The 13,639-nt window shown below is 38.0% G+C and overlaps 1 protein-coding gene across 1 annotated transcript in view; it reads left to right on the top strand.

Annotated features, from left to right (window-relative positions):
* The window catches only part of LOC150078461 (uncharacterized), a 285,117-nt gene that overhangs the window by 162,461 nt on the left and 109,017 nt on the right, over positions 1 to 13,639 (top strand). The window lies entirely within an intron of this gene.

Below are 13,639 nucleotides of genomic sequence, written 5' to 3' on the forward strand. Positions count from 1 at the left end.
CTTACTCGTTCAAAATAACAATTTGCACGAATGGCAGTATAATTCTAAGTCACAAACAAAGAGCCCTCGTGGGTAGCAGTTGGTAGAATCGCCGTCCTCCTCTTACCTAAACATATTAATATTATAAAAAAAGACAGACTTGATTTATTAATATCCCTAATTTCTTTTTTTTTATCTTATTAAATGCTTTCAGATGGTGATGCAAATCACCAAAGCAGAAGGAAAAGATATTAAGTCAGTTTGAGTAAAATGAAGTAGAAGTAAAATATGCACACCTGAGGCCGAAAATGTATAGTTAAAACTAAAACAGCCACACAGACTTATATTTTTAAATATTGAATTGAACTTATAAGATTGGTTGATGGCAATTTCACCCGACTTTATAAATAAGAAACACAATTTAAAAACAAAACTATAAAGTCGTTTTTGGATGAACGTACTTTAAAATTAATTTTAGAGTTCATATACTAATAGAATTATTTAATAAATTCATTTATTAATATGAATTTAAAAATCATGTTTAGAAAATAAAAGTCAAATTATTAAGAAAACTCATTATACGATGAAAACAGTGACAGTAAAGATAGTCTGACATGGCAAAGTCAAATGTACAAATTTGTTATTTAAACCTGGCCTTCTTAGTAATATTAATATACTGATGAGAGGAAAAGTCAATGAGCCTTGAAACGGCCGCCTGGGTTGTGATACCCACTGAGAGATTTCTCTGTTGGGGAAGCGTTATTTATTCAAAGTACGAGAGAGACAGGCAATTATCGTTGGGACAGAATTCATAATACAAGATGTTACATAAGGATGCCTTTTTACAACTTCAGTTAGTTTAACTGAATGCAGAAATGATGCAATGCGCTAACTTGCATCCAAAAATATTCCTAATGAGATAATAATACGAATGGCAGTATAATTCTAAGTCATATACAAAGAGCCCTTGTGGGTAGCAATTGGTAAAATCGCCGTCCTCCCCACACAGACTGGAAAAGACCTGAGTTCGAGTCCTGTCGATGACGTGACGAATTTTTATGGGTCTTTTTCATAACTCAGCCGAGGGTAGCATGGTTTTTTCTCTCCCAAAGTCGGGTTTTTCATCCAGCAAACAAAATCGACCACAGAACAAACGAAATTTACAGACAGTATACAAGGAACAATATGGCCTTAGTTGCTGATGCTCCTAAACCCTAATACAACAGCATATACAAAGATTAATCATTTAGAATTATTATTAGAATATTTTTTATTATTACAATACTATTTAGAATCCGTAATTATTAGAACACTACGAGATCGTTTCAATGGTGAAAGCCTTAATCTCTGGTATGACCAAAATCCTCGTTCTTTGTATATAAACCATGGCTTTACAAAAAAAATAAATAAAATAAAAAATAAGGATGTTCAAGTTAAGAATCAAATATATCACAACTGACTTGAGTAAAAGTCTCCGACGTCATTTTCTGCCAACACAAATTCACAGCAATTTTAAGCAAATTATTAAGAAATCCAAACTCTGTTTTGAACACTCCAAAAAATTTGGAAACTTGAGTCTTATCTAAATAGTGGGCCAGCCTTCTTGGTTTTTGTTAAAGCTACTAAGCATAATTTCTGTCCATTTTATACTTTTACTTGTTATCGTTATAATTCTGTTGCATCCTTATCTAATGATAAAGTACAGGGTTGTTAATATTAAAGTATTCCTATGTTGAGGGCTCTGGAGCGAGTTCTAAGTTTCGTACTGAAGAGAAATTTGGACAACGGGTACAATAAAGAATGCTCTCCATTTATTGGGGAAAAAATTAGGCAAATAACTTACATTATTTGCATAATCGTAAGTTATTTCCACAGCGCCGCTACTCAGCTCTACTAATACTGTATAAAAGTCATACAGTAGATCATACAGTAGATGTTTGCCTGCACTACAGCAGCAGTGCCAACGTTGCAGGAAAAGGCGCTATTAGTGAAGCTGTACTATCAGAACAGCAACAGTGCAGCTGCGGCTATCAGAGAATTCCGGCGTCAGAAGCACACAAGGCCCACGTGGACCTATGACTGTTTGTGCTGTCCGCAAAATGATTGTGAAATTTGAAGCGACAGGACATCTTGGTGTTCAACCAGGTAGATGTCGAAAACGAGTGGACTCCTCTCGTGTTGAAGATGTGGCTATGGCTGGCGTGGATTTATCAAGTCAATCTCCATGCGGTAGCGCGAGGTGCCAGCTGTTTCTCGTGAAGTGGACATGCCGTATTCTACTGTAAGGCTAGTAATGCGTTAGGTGTTGCGGTATGAGGTATGTTTGCGTTCTAGCGGCACCTGGGGTTTCTCCCATCTCTGGTGTTGCGGTACTGACTTACGAGATGCACATGCTACAGCAGCTAAAGCATGGTGACACAGATATTCATTTCGCATACGCACTTCAGTTTCTGGAGCCAATGACAATGGATATCACTTGGCCATGGAACATCCTTTGGAATGAAGAAGCCCAATTCTGCTTAAATGGACCAGTGACAAAATGGACAAAAACTGTCGCATTTGGGCAACAGAAAACCCTCTAGTTATCCAAGAGGTCCCGTTGCATTCTCCAAAAGTGACAGTGTGGTGTAGATTTACGGCCACATTCATGATTGAGCCATATTTTTTTTGAACAGGTAACACCGACCGGACCCGCACCTGTTCAGTCACTGGAGAGCGATATTATGAAATGTTGGCAAATTTCGCAATACCAGAGCTGCAACAACGTGGGTGCCTTCAGGATATCATATTCATGCAAGATGGTGCGCCACCCCACATCCACCGTTGTGTCCAAAGATTGCTAAGGCAACACTTTACAGACGAACGGGTCATCCGCCGTTGTTTCCAGACATCTTGGCGACTTCTGGTTGTGGGGGTTTTTTGAAGAACCAGGTGTATGGGGATATCAAACTCTGGCAGATCTGAAGGACAGCATTAGACGTCATGTGCTGGCTATTCCAGTTGACATGTTACGTTCTGCTGTAGAAAATGTTGTTCTTCGAATGGAAACTGCTGTTGGCCAAAATGGAGGACACATTGAACAATTGTAGCGTTCTTCAAGTGATTTGTATTGCCACAGCGCCATATAGTGACAAATTTTGTAACTAATTGTTTTTCCAATAAATGGCGAGCGCATTCTTTATTGTACCTGTTGTCCAAATTTATCTTCAGTACGAGCCTTAGAACTCGCTCCAGAGCCTTCTACATAGGGATACTTTAATTTTAACAACCCTGTACTTATCGGCATCCTTCTTTAACTCCTGCACTGATGAGCTTTGTAAATTCGCTCACCATACCAGACATATCCCACTCAGTGCCTCCCTTGGTCTAGCGACAGAAAGAGAGATTAACAAGAATTGTATCTCTTTTTACACTCTTATTCCAGTCGTATATTTTTTTCTGCGCAGAAATTTGCTCATATGCAGCCCATTTCTAAGGAAAGTGACAAATCCCGCCGCCTTCAATGATCATTCTATTTCACTTATCTCAATTCTCTCCAGAGTAATCAAGAAATTTGCTAACTATTTATCTTGAAGCCTTTCATCTGATTAACCATCGTCAATACAGTTTGGTCAATGTCGATCCACTGGAAATATTTTGGCTTATGTTTTTCCTCTACGGACAAACTCTACTAGAAAGTCATAGAATCTCAAGAAGACGCTATCGACATTTCTAAAAATTTCAATCGTGTTTGACACAGATGCCTTCTAAACAAACATCCATTCCGCTTATGGTCTACCTTCCGATATTTTTTCAATTTGGTCTTTATTTTTAACTTCTCGCCAAGCTGGATTTCCCTATAGTTCTGTTCTTCCACCCGCTGTTTATTTCTTCTTTAGCAAATCCTGATCTGCTATAGCTGTTCAAATATCTCCCACCAGTAATTCTGTTAGCTTCAGTCCTTGTAAAAACCCGTTTTATTTTATTTTGCCGTCAATATGATAACATAAAAGATGGCAGAACAGTACAGTATATTTATTGTTGTTGTTATTATTATTTTGGTTTTTAGGAGGATTAGCAACTAAGGCCATATTGCTTCGGGGATATGCGGTGGTCATTCCCTGACCTTTCCGCATCCTCCGTATTTGGTGGTTACGGGCTCGAACCCCGGTCTAATCAAGAAGCGTGTGCTATGCACTACTACTTCTTCCCATCTGGCTACGGAGGCGCCAGTATATATATTATTAAAATGATGATCCACAATTAAAAAAGTGCTTTAAACATCTACTGATGCAAATATGCATAACTTATTTGGAAAGTAGTTTATAATCTTTCTTTATAATTTCAGAACAATTTTAACACATGAAAAGTATCAAGAGCCTTATGAGGGGACGTATAACAGTTTCTAGCCTCCTAGAAGGAATGCTGGAAAGTTGTGAAACTCATTTTTCAACATAGTCCACTCCCTTAAGTCAACGCACCTTCTGGCACGATCAAATAGCATTCAAATAAAATTCAGAAGATTTTGACTGAAACCAGTTGTTTACTGCATCCATCACAGCAGTGTCACTGTCGAATTTCTGTGTTTTTGAGATTTGGAAATAGAAAATATTACGATGAAGCTAAATCCCGTGAGTAGAGCGGATGCTGGAATAGCTCGAACCCACAGTCACGCAGTGTTGCTGAGTCACAAATGCTGTGTGCGCAGGCGCAATGTCTTGATGCAAGATGACCCCTTTGGCCAATTTCCCGCGCCTCTTCAGCTTTAATTCCTCGCGGAAACGTCTCAGTAGGTTAGAATAATACTCTAGACACTGATAGTAACACCTCTTTCCAGGAAATCAACCATGATCACTCCTGCATCCCAGAAGACGGACGTTATGACTTTCCCAGTCGACTTCTGCACTCGAAACTTTTTAGGAGGGGAAAGAAAGATGCTTGTACGGTTTCGATTGTTCTTTTTTTCAGGGTCAAAGCGGTGCACCTATGTTTCATCCATAGCTACATACCGCCCCAAAGCTGAGCTTTATTAAATTTAAAACGTTGCATAATCCCATGACAACACTTCATTCCTTCCTTGCTTCTGCTCTGCATGCAATGCTTTAGGACCAACCTCGAAGGAACTTTCGTCATTCCTAAAATATTCGCCACAATATTATGAGCTCACTCATGGGAGATGTTGAATGATATTTCAATGTTCTTCAATGTTATTCTGTGGTCTTCATGATTAGGTCATGATGGTACCCACGTTGCAGGTGTCGACATGGTAACAGGCCTCCCACTTCGTGGTGCATTTTAAAAAAGTCTCGTCCATCCTTAAATTCTGAAACCCAGTTTTTGACAATCGCGTATGAAGTACAAGATTTCCCCTAATGTTTGCTGCATGTCCTTATGAATTTCTTTCGGCGACATTCCATTTAAATGAAGGTACTCAATGACTGTACGGTGCTTAATTCTCTAAATATTCGCCATCTTCATTCACCTTCGACACTTCAACGCCCTCTGTAAATTAGAAAAATATAGTTACAAACCTGAAATTTTCTATGAACACGCAAGGGTCACAGCCCAGTCGGGCAATATTGTCTTTCACGAAAACGTTTGAAATCTATATTGGGGTAAAAACGTTTTAATTGTACACAATACTGCAGAATCGGTACGCTAATTTAAGAAATTTTTGTGCTTAAACCACCCAAAATAAAGATCAAAAAGCAAACTGAATAAGAAGTTTAATGAAGTAGGAATCTACCAAAACCTGGTAGACATTGTATCTCAAAGACATCTATCAATTTGGAACTTATAATCGAGGCTATCAAAAGAAGTCAGAAAAAAAATCTCAAAGAAAGCGAACTTTGGAAGTGAAAATACCCAAAACAAGTTAAACAGAATCATAAAGGAATTAGATATAAGGTTTATCATAGCAAAATTGTCCGCGAATTGTTAGACGATAAGTTCCCGTGTCGATATACGACGTGCTTGATTCCTTTGAATGGTCACTATACTCCCAGGATTTAACACCCTTTGATTACTTTTTGTGGGGTTTCTTAACGGATAAGTTATTTAGTACACTGGTGTGCAAAACTTAAGGACCAACTCTATTTCTAAAGATTATAACCATAAAATATTTACTTAAGATACTCTTTACTGATTAGAGTAGATTCAGTCACAGCAGCGATTCTGGATATCAGCTAATCTGGCGAGAGGTTGGCACACGGTATTACCCCGCAAACATCACTGAACGGGATCGATATGGCGGTCGAGGTGTTCTCGTCTGAGGTGGCATTATCTTGGATGGACGTACACAACTCCAGATACTGGAAGGCGTTACTGTAACCGGTGAACGCTACTGTACTGGGGTAATCCTTCCCCATGTGCGTCTGTTCCGAGGTGCCATTGGCCCCGAGTTCGTGTTTATGGATGATAGCGCCACACCCTGTTGCACTGCAGCTGTTGATATGCTTTTGGAAAGTGAGGACATTGCTCGTATGGATTGGCCTGCCTGCTCGTTCAACCGATCTAAATCCCATCGAATACATATGGGACGCTCTGGGGAGACGCCTAGCGGCACGTCCACACCTACCAAAAATGTTCACCAGCTGAAGATGGCGCTGACAGAGGAATGGACGATGTTACCGCAAGAACTTATCAATAACATTGTTCTGAGTATGGACAGGCGGTGCAAAGCCTGCATCGACATTAGGGGGTGGCCATATCTCCTACTGAGGACCACCTCTTCCCTTTGTTCCATCCTTGACAGTGATGCATCTGTATCATGGCAGCCAGTGCTATGTTGCCATTTTTGAATAAATGGCATTTGTACCGTTTTGTTTCCGTTGTTGTTTCGGTGTTGTTTCCTTCATCATTTTTGTACCTCACGAGGTTCCTTTTCCCATATCCAGGCCACTCCTAAGAGAAGCTACAGGTGAAAACCTGTAGAGGTCCTTAAATTTTGCACACCAGTGTAATAAGCACAGGTTGCCGCTAGAGCATCGTTTTTGAGGAACTCTGCCTTGCTTTGTTTCGCTGTGTCCCAAAAGACTACAATTTTGTAAAGACCAACGGAAATTATATTTAAAATACTGTATGCTGTAAATTTTTAAGTTTACGTATGCTCTTTATGTTGTGCTAACATTAATTAAAACATATATTTAAAATAGTCTTGTTATTTGCAGTCAAGCATGTTTCCTTACTTATGGACTATGCTACGCACACGCACACACTTAATAACATCAATAAATGAAATTTCAATGCAGTTTGTGCAACTCCCAAAAAGTTTAATATTTATTAAGAAAAACCTTAAATAATGAATCAAAGGCATGCTCAGTATCACCATTAGAGTATTTGCTGCCACGTATCTTCTCAGCGTTAAATCAACCTTTATTAAATTTCAAATTGAAGATGGTCCTTAGAAAAATTCATGACGGCATGTAGAAAACATGTTCCTAAAGGTGACTATTTATTGTTTATCCATTACAAAGGGATCTGCTGCTGTCTTTACAGACAGCACTACATCGGAGCAGATTCCCTCTGAATGCAGCATATTTACTGCAGAGCTGCACGCTATAGAGTTAGCCTTGGATCACATTAGTGAATGCCAATACCAACGGTTCATTTTATATTCTGACTCTCTCAGCGTGTTACAGGCTTTAATAACCGTGAGATGTAATTCTCATCCAGTTCTGTCTAGCATTCAGCAGAAGATTCACTTCCTCCGTGAACGTGAATATGATATCCGCTTCTGCTGGATTCCCAGCCACATTGAGATTCGGGGAAATGATTTGGCTGACACCGCAGCCAAATCAGCAATTCCCAATAATAATCGCTGCCTGTCAGTCCCCTATACAGACTACAGGCAAATAATACACGAGAAAATACACTCCCAATGGCAGCATTCGTGGAATAGACAGACTGCGAATAAATTATATCAAATAAAGCCTGTAACTGAACCGTGGCAGTCTAGTCTGCGCAGGAATCGTAAGGAGGAAGTTGTTCTTGTCCGGACCCACATAGGACATAGTCATTTGACTCATTTGTTTTTGCTGAGGGCTGATGATCCTCCTATGTGTGAGTCGTGTGGCACAATTTTAACAATAAGACATATTTTAGTTGACTGTCCAGATTTTAGCAATATCCGTTTTACCGCTTTTAATCATCTGACTGAGCCGTATACACTCAGTCAGATTTTATCCGACAATGACAATGTGTCTGCTGTTTTTATCTTTTTTAAATCAATAAAGGTTTTTACTCGTATTTAAAATTTATACGTTATTGTTATTTCTTTTATTGATATACTTTTATTATATATCTGGACATGGTGGCCTAACTACTTAGGTCACTGAGAGAATAAATTTTTATATATTACCTGGTCTTGGCGCATTATAGCCTTAGATGCTAATGCGCCAATAAAATCCAAATCAAATCAAATCAAAATCCATTACAACTACCATAATTTTAGCCAGTGCAATCAAACCATGAATAAGATCGGTAGTCACCAAAATTCCCGCAAACACCATTTTTAAATAAAGTGTAATATAAGATTTTTTTTTAATATTTGCGGGAAATCCCATATCGAAATAAAATACCCGTGGAAGCAAATAAAGTAACATTGCGTTACTGAGATATGTCTACGCGTTAGAGTGAAGTCCAAAGAAATGTATAATTGATATCACAATTAACAAAAAACAGAAAGATTAAAAGTTTTGCATCATTTTAATTATAAAAAAATTCTTAAGCCGTAGATTTACTTATCTAATAAAACCCTATGTGCACAAGAAACATCTAAATGTAATTTATTTATAACGGTTAATGAACTTAAAAGTAAGACTCTTGTAATTTACCAAAAATAAATCAAAATAAAGGCTTTTAAGGGAAAGCTGAAAAATTAAGTCCGTACTAAGTCTATCGCGTTGTGACATAACAGCACATATAAAAATCTTAATTTTATGACAACTCGGCTATTGTACAACGGTAATGATAATCATTATGTTAACAGTGTTTTCTAATATTCATGCAGACCTCATTATCAATTCTGATTTCTTCCATTAAGATTAGAGCTCACAATAATACACAATGTCTAAGGCTCAATGTCCGAGTTTACATATGATACTCAGGTTGCATCTAGCAAAGTTAGGCAAAGCTGAGAAAAGTCCAATGAAGTTCATCATTGACAAAATGCAAAGTACTGAATATGGATAGCAGTAACCCCAGAGTGACATACCAACTATATTGTACTACACTCAGGGTAATGGAAACTGAAAAAGACCTGAGGGTGACTTGCAGTCATATGAAGTTCTCTGAGCAATGCAGACAGGCTGCCAGGACACCTCATGGGGTTTTGTCAATTATATACGGGGATTCTGCTAGCAGGGATAAGGTGATTATTGCAAGGCAATAGTCAGGCCACAACTTGGGAACTGCATACGGCTCCGGAGGCCTCATTGTAGGAAGAATGTGGAGCTGCTGGAACGAGTACAGAGAAGGGCAACGAAATTAGTGAGGAGAACAAAGGGGGTGCTCTTACCAAGAAAAGGCTTCAGTTCTGCAAATTGCAGCGTCTGGAGACTAGACACCTGCGATGTGATCTGACTGAGTTGTTTAAGGCTTTGAATGGATTGAGCAAGTTCAATGCTGATGGCATTCTTAATCTTTCTCAGACTACACACATGAGGGAGCATAAATTCAAATTGAGAAAGGACGGTTGCAGAATAGATGCGCGGAAGTATACCTTTATCCAGCGGGTGGTCGATTGCTGGAACCGATTGCTTCCATCTGTTGTTGTGGAAGTGGATAGCTTGAATAAGTTCAAGAACTGGTAGAGTGGGGCTGTGTTTTTCTATACGTAATCCTTCAGATTCTCAATTTCTTTCTTCTGTAGCCCGATGAGGTCTGTCAAGCCTTTCCTCCTTCTTTCCGAGCTATGATCAGGGTTTTTAATCATATAAAGAGCTATGATAAGGGTTTTAATCGTATAGTTTTTTTGTATTGGATTGGTTTAATACATTTCATCCATATTGTTAATGTACAAAACCAGCCTCTGAATGATAATTATTTAATACTCTTATTTATATAAATATAAGAGAGAAAAAGCAGTAGTAGTACAGGAAATAAATGTATCTTTCCTTTCCAGGAGTAAAAAAAATTCAAAATCATCGGTCGCCATCTAACGGACGGGTACCGAACTATGCCAAGTAGGAAAAACTATTGGAGGGGATGGATAGCTGTAATGGGAGGGGATTTTTCCCTCGCTGATGCTGTATAAGCTTGCTTTCTTGCATCATTTGCCACTACTAATACTAAGAAGAGCAACTGCTATCCCAGACAGGTTAATTATTATCGTAATTATAAAACTGCCAAGCGGAACATGACACGAAATAGAATAGGGAAATTATATTGAATATTTCATGCATGCCGATTAACCCTGATTAGTTTATAATTTTTAATCACCTTGACATACCTTTCGCTCAAGAAGAGTTTTTCACAGAATCAGTCTGTATCAGTGAACAAGCAAAATATTTAAGATATCTTTCATAATTAACATATACTTATTATTCCAAAATTAACATATTATACAAATTTAACTTTTTGGCGTTCTTACCCCAATTGAAGAACCAGGAGCTTCGCATGTGTTAAGCTCGTTAAAGTGCAAAACATAACCCGATCTAGTACCCGATATAGAACATATACAATATGGAGTCTTGACATAGAACATGTTCATTATCAGGTATTCCAGAGTCGCAGAAATGTATGTATTCAAGTGTCGAAGACGTATGTTTCTCATCAGAACAGAAGCCTTCGGAGCAAATTTATAGGAAACTACAGAATTCCAATATTCTGTTTTCAAATAAAAAATTCCAATATCTACAGTTTTCAGCTTTATTGCTGAACTTTTACTTTTTCACATCTCTCTCTCTCTCTGCTGAAATTTTTTTTAACATTCTAATTGTAATTTACATTAAAAGGGAATTATTTGGGGTTATTTAATCACCTAGTTCAAAAGGCCCCTTCCTTTGTTTTCAGATCTTGGCGTGGTGAGTACATGTGATCGATGAATATTGTCATAGTATAGAACCACCGACACTCAACGCTCGGCCCATGGTTGAGTTTTTGAAATGCCATGTCCTTTTGGTTTTGTGGTTACAGAAGCCTTGTGGTTTATGAAAAGATAAGAAACCTCAAAGAACAAATTATTTATTCTTATGAAAACCTAGAGATTTCCAGTAAACAATGTGGTTTTCCTAAGTGTTTTTCTGATTTAATATAGTGTAAGATATGTGGATTTGAATGGATTGAGTGATGGAATGATCCATCATCCTTATTATGGATCTGGTTCCATACTTTAAGCCAAACTATCACAAGTTACAGTTTTGCTTAAAGTATAGTAAGTTCTCCCTAACAAAAAGAAATACATGGAGTCCATTACAGATCGTGGTTCTTTTCATTTTCTAATGTTACTCTAACCAGCGTCATTCACCGCCACTTTCTGCTACCAGCTTAGTGTAGTTCCATTTCAGCAACCCTTCACGTACTGCTAATTTTAATATTCTCTGTCTGTGTGCATCCCTCATGTTAAAAATGGAAAAAGGATTATTCTGCTACTGAGAGAGAGAGAGAGAGAGAGAGAGAGAGAGAGAGAGAGAGAGAAAGAAACCTCCAGGTCATCGATAAATACCAAAAAGGCTCTGAAGTCAACTTTAAGAATCTCTACTCGACTACATGGAACAAGGACACGCCATTCTCGCTGACAGGATGCTTTGAAATTTACGTAGTATCATTCGCATTAAGGCGAACCAAAGGAAAAGGCGAACTTCATTGGTTTCCTTTCATTCAAAATATATGTTAGTATTAAATTTCATGTAAAATCCTTCTCTTGACGTTGTATATTTTTAAATATGAGTACATTTTTACATTGATTTACTCCAGATACATAAATCAACTTATTTACGCTCCTGTCATATCTACCAATGTTTCCTCTCATTTTGAGAAATATTTGGAGTTTCAATTATTCGGACATGTCCACCATGTATAAACAGGAGTCTGTTCTATAGAATTTGCAAGAATATTTTAATAAAGATTGTAAAGATTGAATATTCTTTTAAGTGATCACAACCTGCAGATTTTAAAATTTATGTATCAGTTATTACTCTTAGATACAGATCATCTTTCCATACAGTCATTCTTCCCTCCACAAGTTTTCTCTGCCGCCTCACCTTTCTTAACCTAGTTGAAAAATTTGTAAATGGAATACACGGTCGGAACAGTCAGTTTAAAAACACTTTACACCACCTTGTAAAGGAAAAGATGAACCAAAAAATACAGTATAAATGTGATCCAAGATTTCCCTAATAAATAATCTTTAATATAGACAAAATGCCTATCAATTGCGTAGCTACTGTGCAAAACTAATATCAATCTTAAAGATTTATATTTTACTTACCAATTTGTAAAACTAGCTCTGTTTATCAATTAAAAAATATATCCTCCAAAGGTGATTTGTTATTATTAAAGTTTTGGTTTTTCTTATCTGACTTTATGATGCGAAAGTAGGGAGAGATTTTTAAAAAGTAGTCTTCAAAAGGCTTTCGAGTATATCAGTGAAAATACAAACACTGTTTATAGTACTCCAGTAGCGCAATCGCTGCACTTCGATAATTGAGGCCATACTCAATTCATTAAAATCAAATATAAAGTTAATGACAATACTGAAAACACAAAATATAGTCCTGCTAACGGGCATCTAAAGCGTACTTTTAAAAATATAGCTTAAAACTAAGTTGCATTTTAATATCAAATAGAAGCACTAAGTCTTCGATAGATATACAATTTTGCTACTTCTATTAAATAGAAGCACAAAAATTATCGAATAATGTTTAAATAACGTAGCATAATAAGTATGATTATTATGTTATTATTTCTCCCTGATGGGGGATGATCAGAGAGATGTTCCGTATGCAACATCTCTCTGACCTATCTTAGGTATGTGTACTTTCTGATCAACATAGTAGTGTCCATCAGCAGAAACTTCCAGAAAACCTACGAGACTTTCTGGTGATTGCTGGTGTTGGGCATTATTATGTCGATCAGGTAGGTGGCCTTGTCTTTCTTGTCAAGAAAATGTCCGGTTTTTTATTTCTCCCTTCGTATTGTCCATTATTATGGCGCAGTCCCAGTACAGCTTGTGAGTTGGGGATCTCTAGTGCTGACTGGGGTTCGTACTTGTAGTACGGTACACGTTTTTTTGATAAACTGGTATTTCCTTTCTAGCTTCTGATGTATTATCCTGGCTACCTGGTCCTGTCTACGAGTGTACTCAGTCTGGGTAATCACCTTGCATCCCGCGGTGATGTATTGGATCGTTTCCGAGGCCAGGTGGCATGGTCGACATGTGTCATCGGACACTCCGAGCTCCTTGACGATGGTGTTGATTACCTGATCTGGTGTTTCTGGTGTTGATTACCTGATCTCGGATGGCGAGCATGAATCCTTCAGTCTCGGGGAAGAGCGTCCCGCTCGTGTACCGTGAATTGGAAGCAATTTTATCTACGTGGGCTTGATGGAGGTCATGGTAGTGTCTGCCATGGAATGTCTTCTTTGACCATTTTTCTATCTTCGTTTCTTCCGTATACTCGCTTAGGTTGAGTGGGGTATGCCGCTTGTTTATCTTCCTTATGGCTTGGTAGAGTGGGCT

The sequence above is a fragment of the Mastigoproctus giganteus genome, chromosome 11 (genome assembly GCF_048544385.1).
Source record: "Mastigoproctus giganteus isolate SK-2022 chromosome 11, ASM4854438v1, whole genome shotgun sequence".
In the NCBI taxonomy this organism is placed as follows: Eukaryota; Metazoa; Arthropoda; class Arachnida; order Uropygi; family Thelyphonidae; genus Mastigoproctus; species Mastigoproctus giganteus.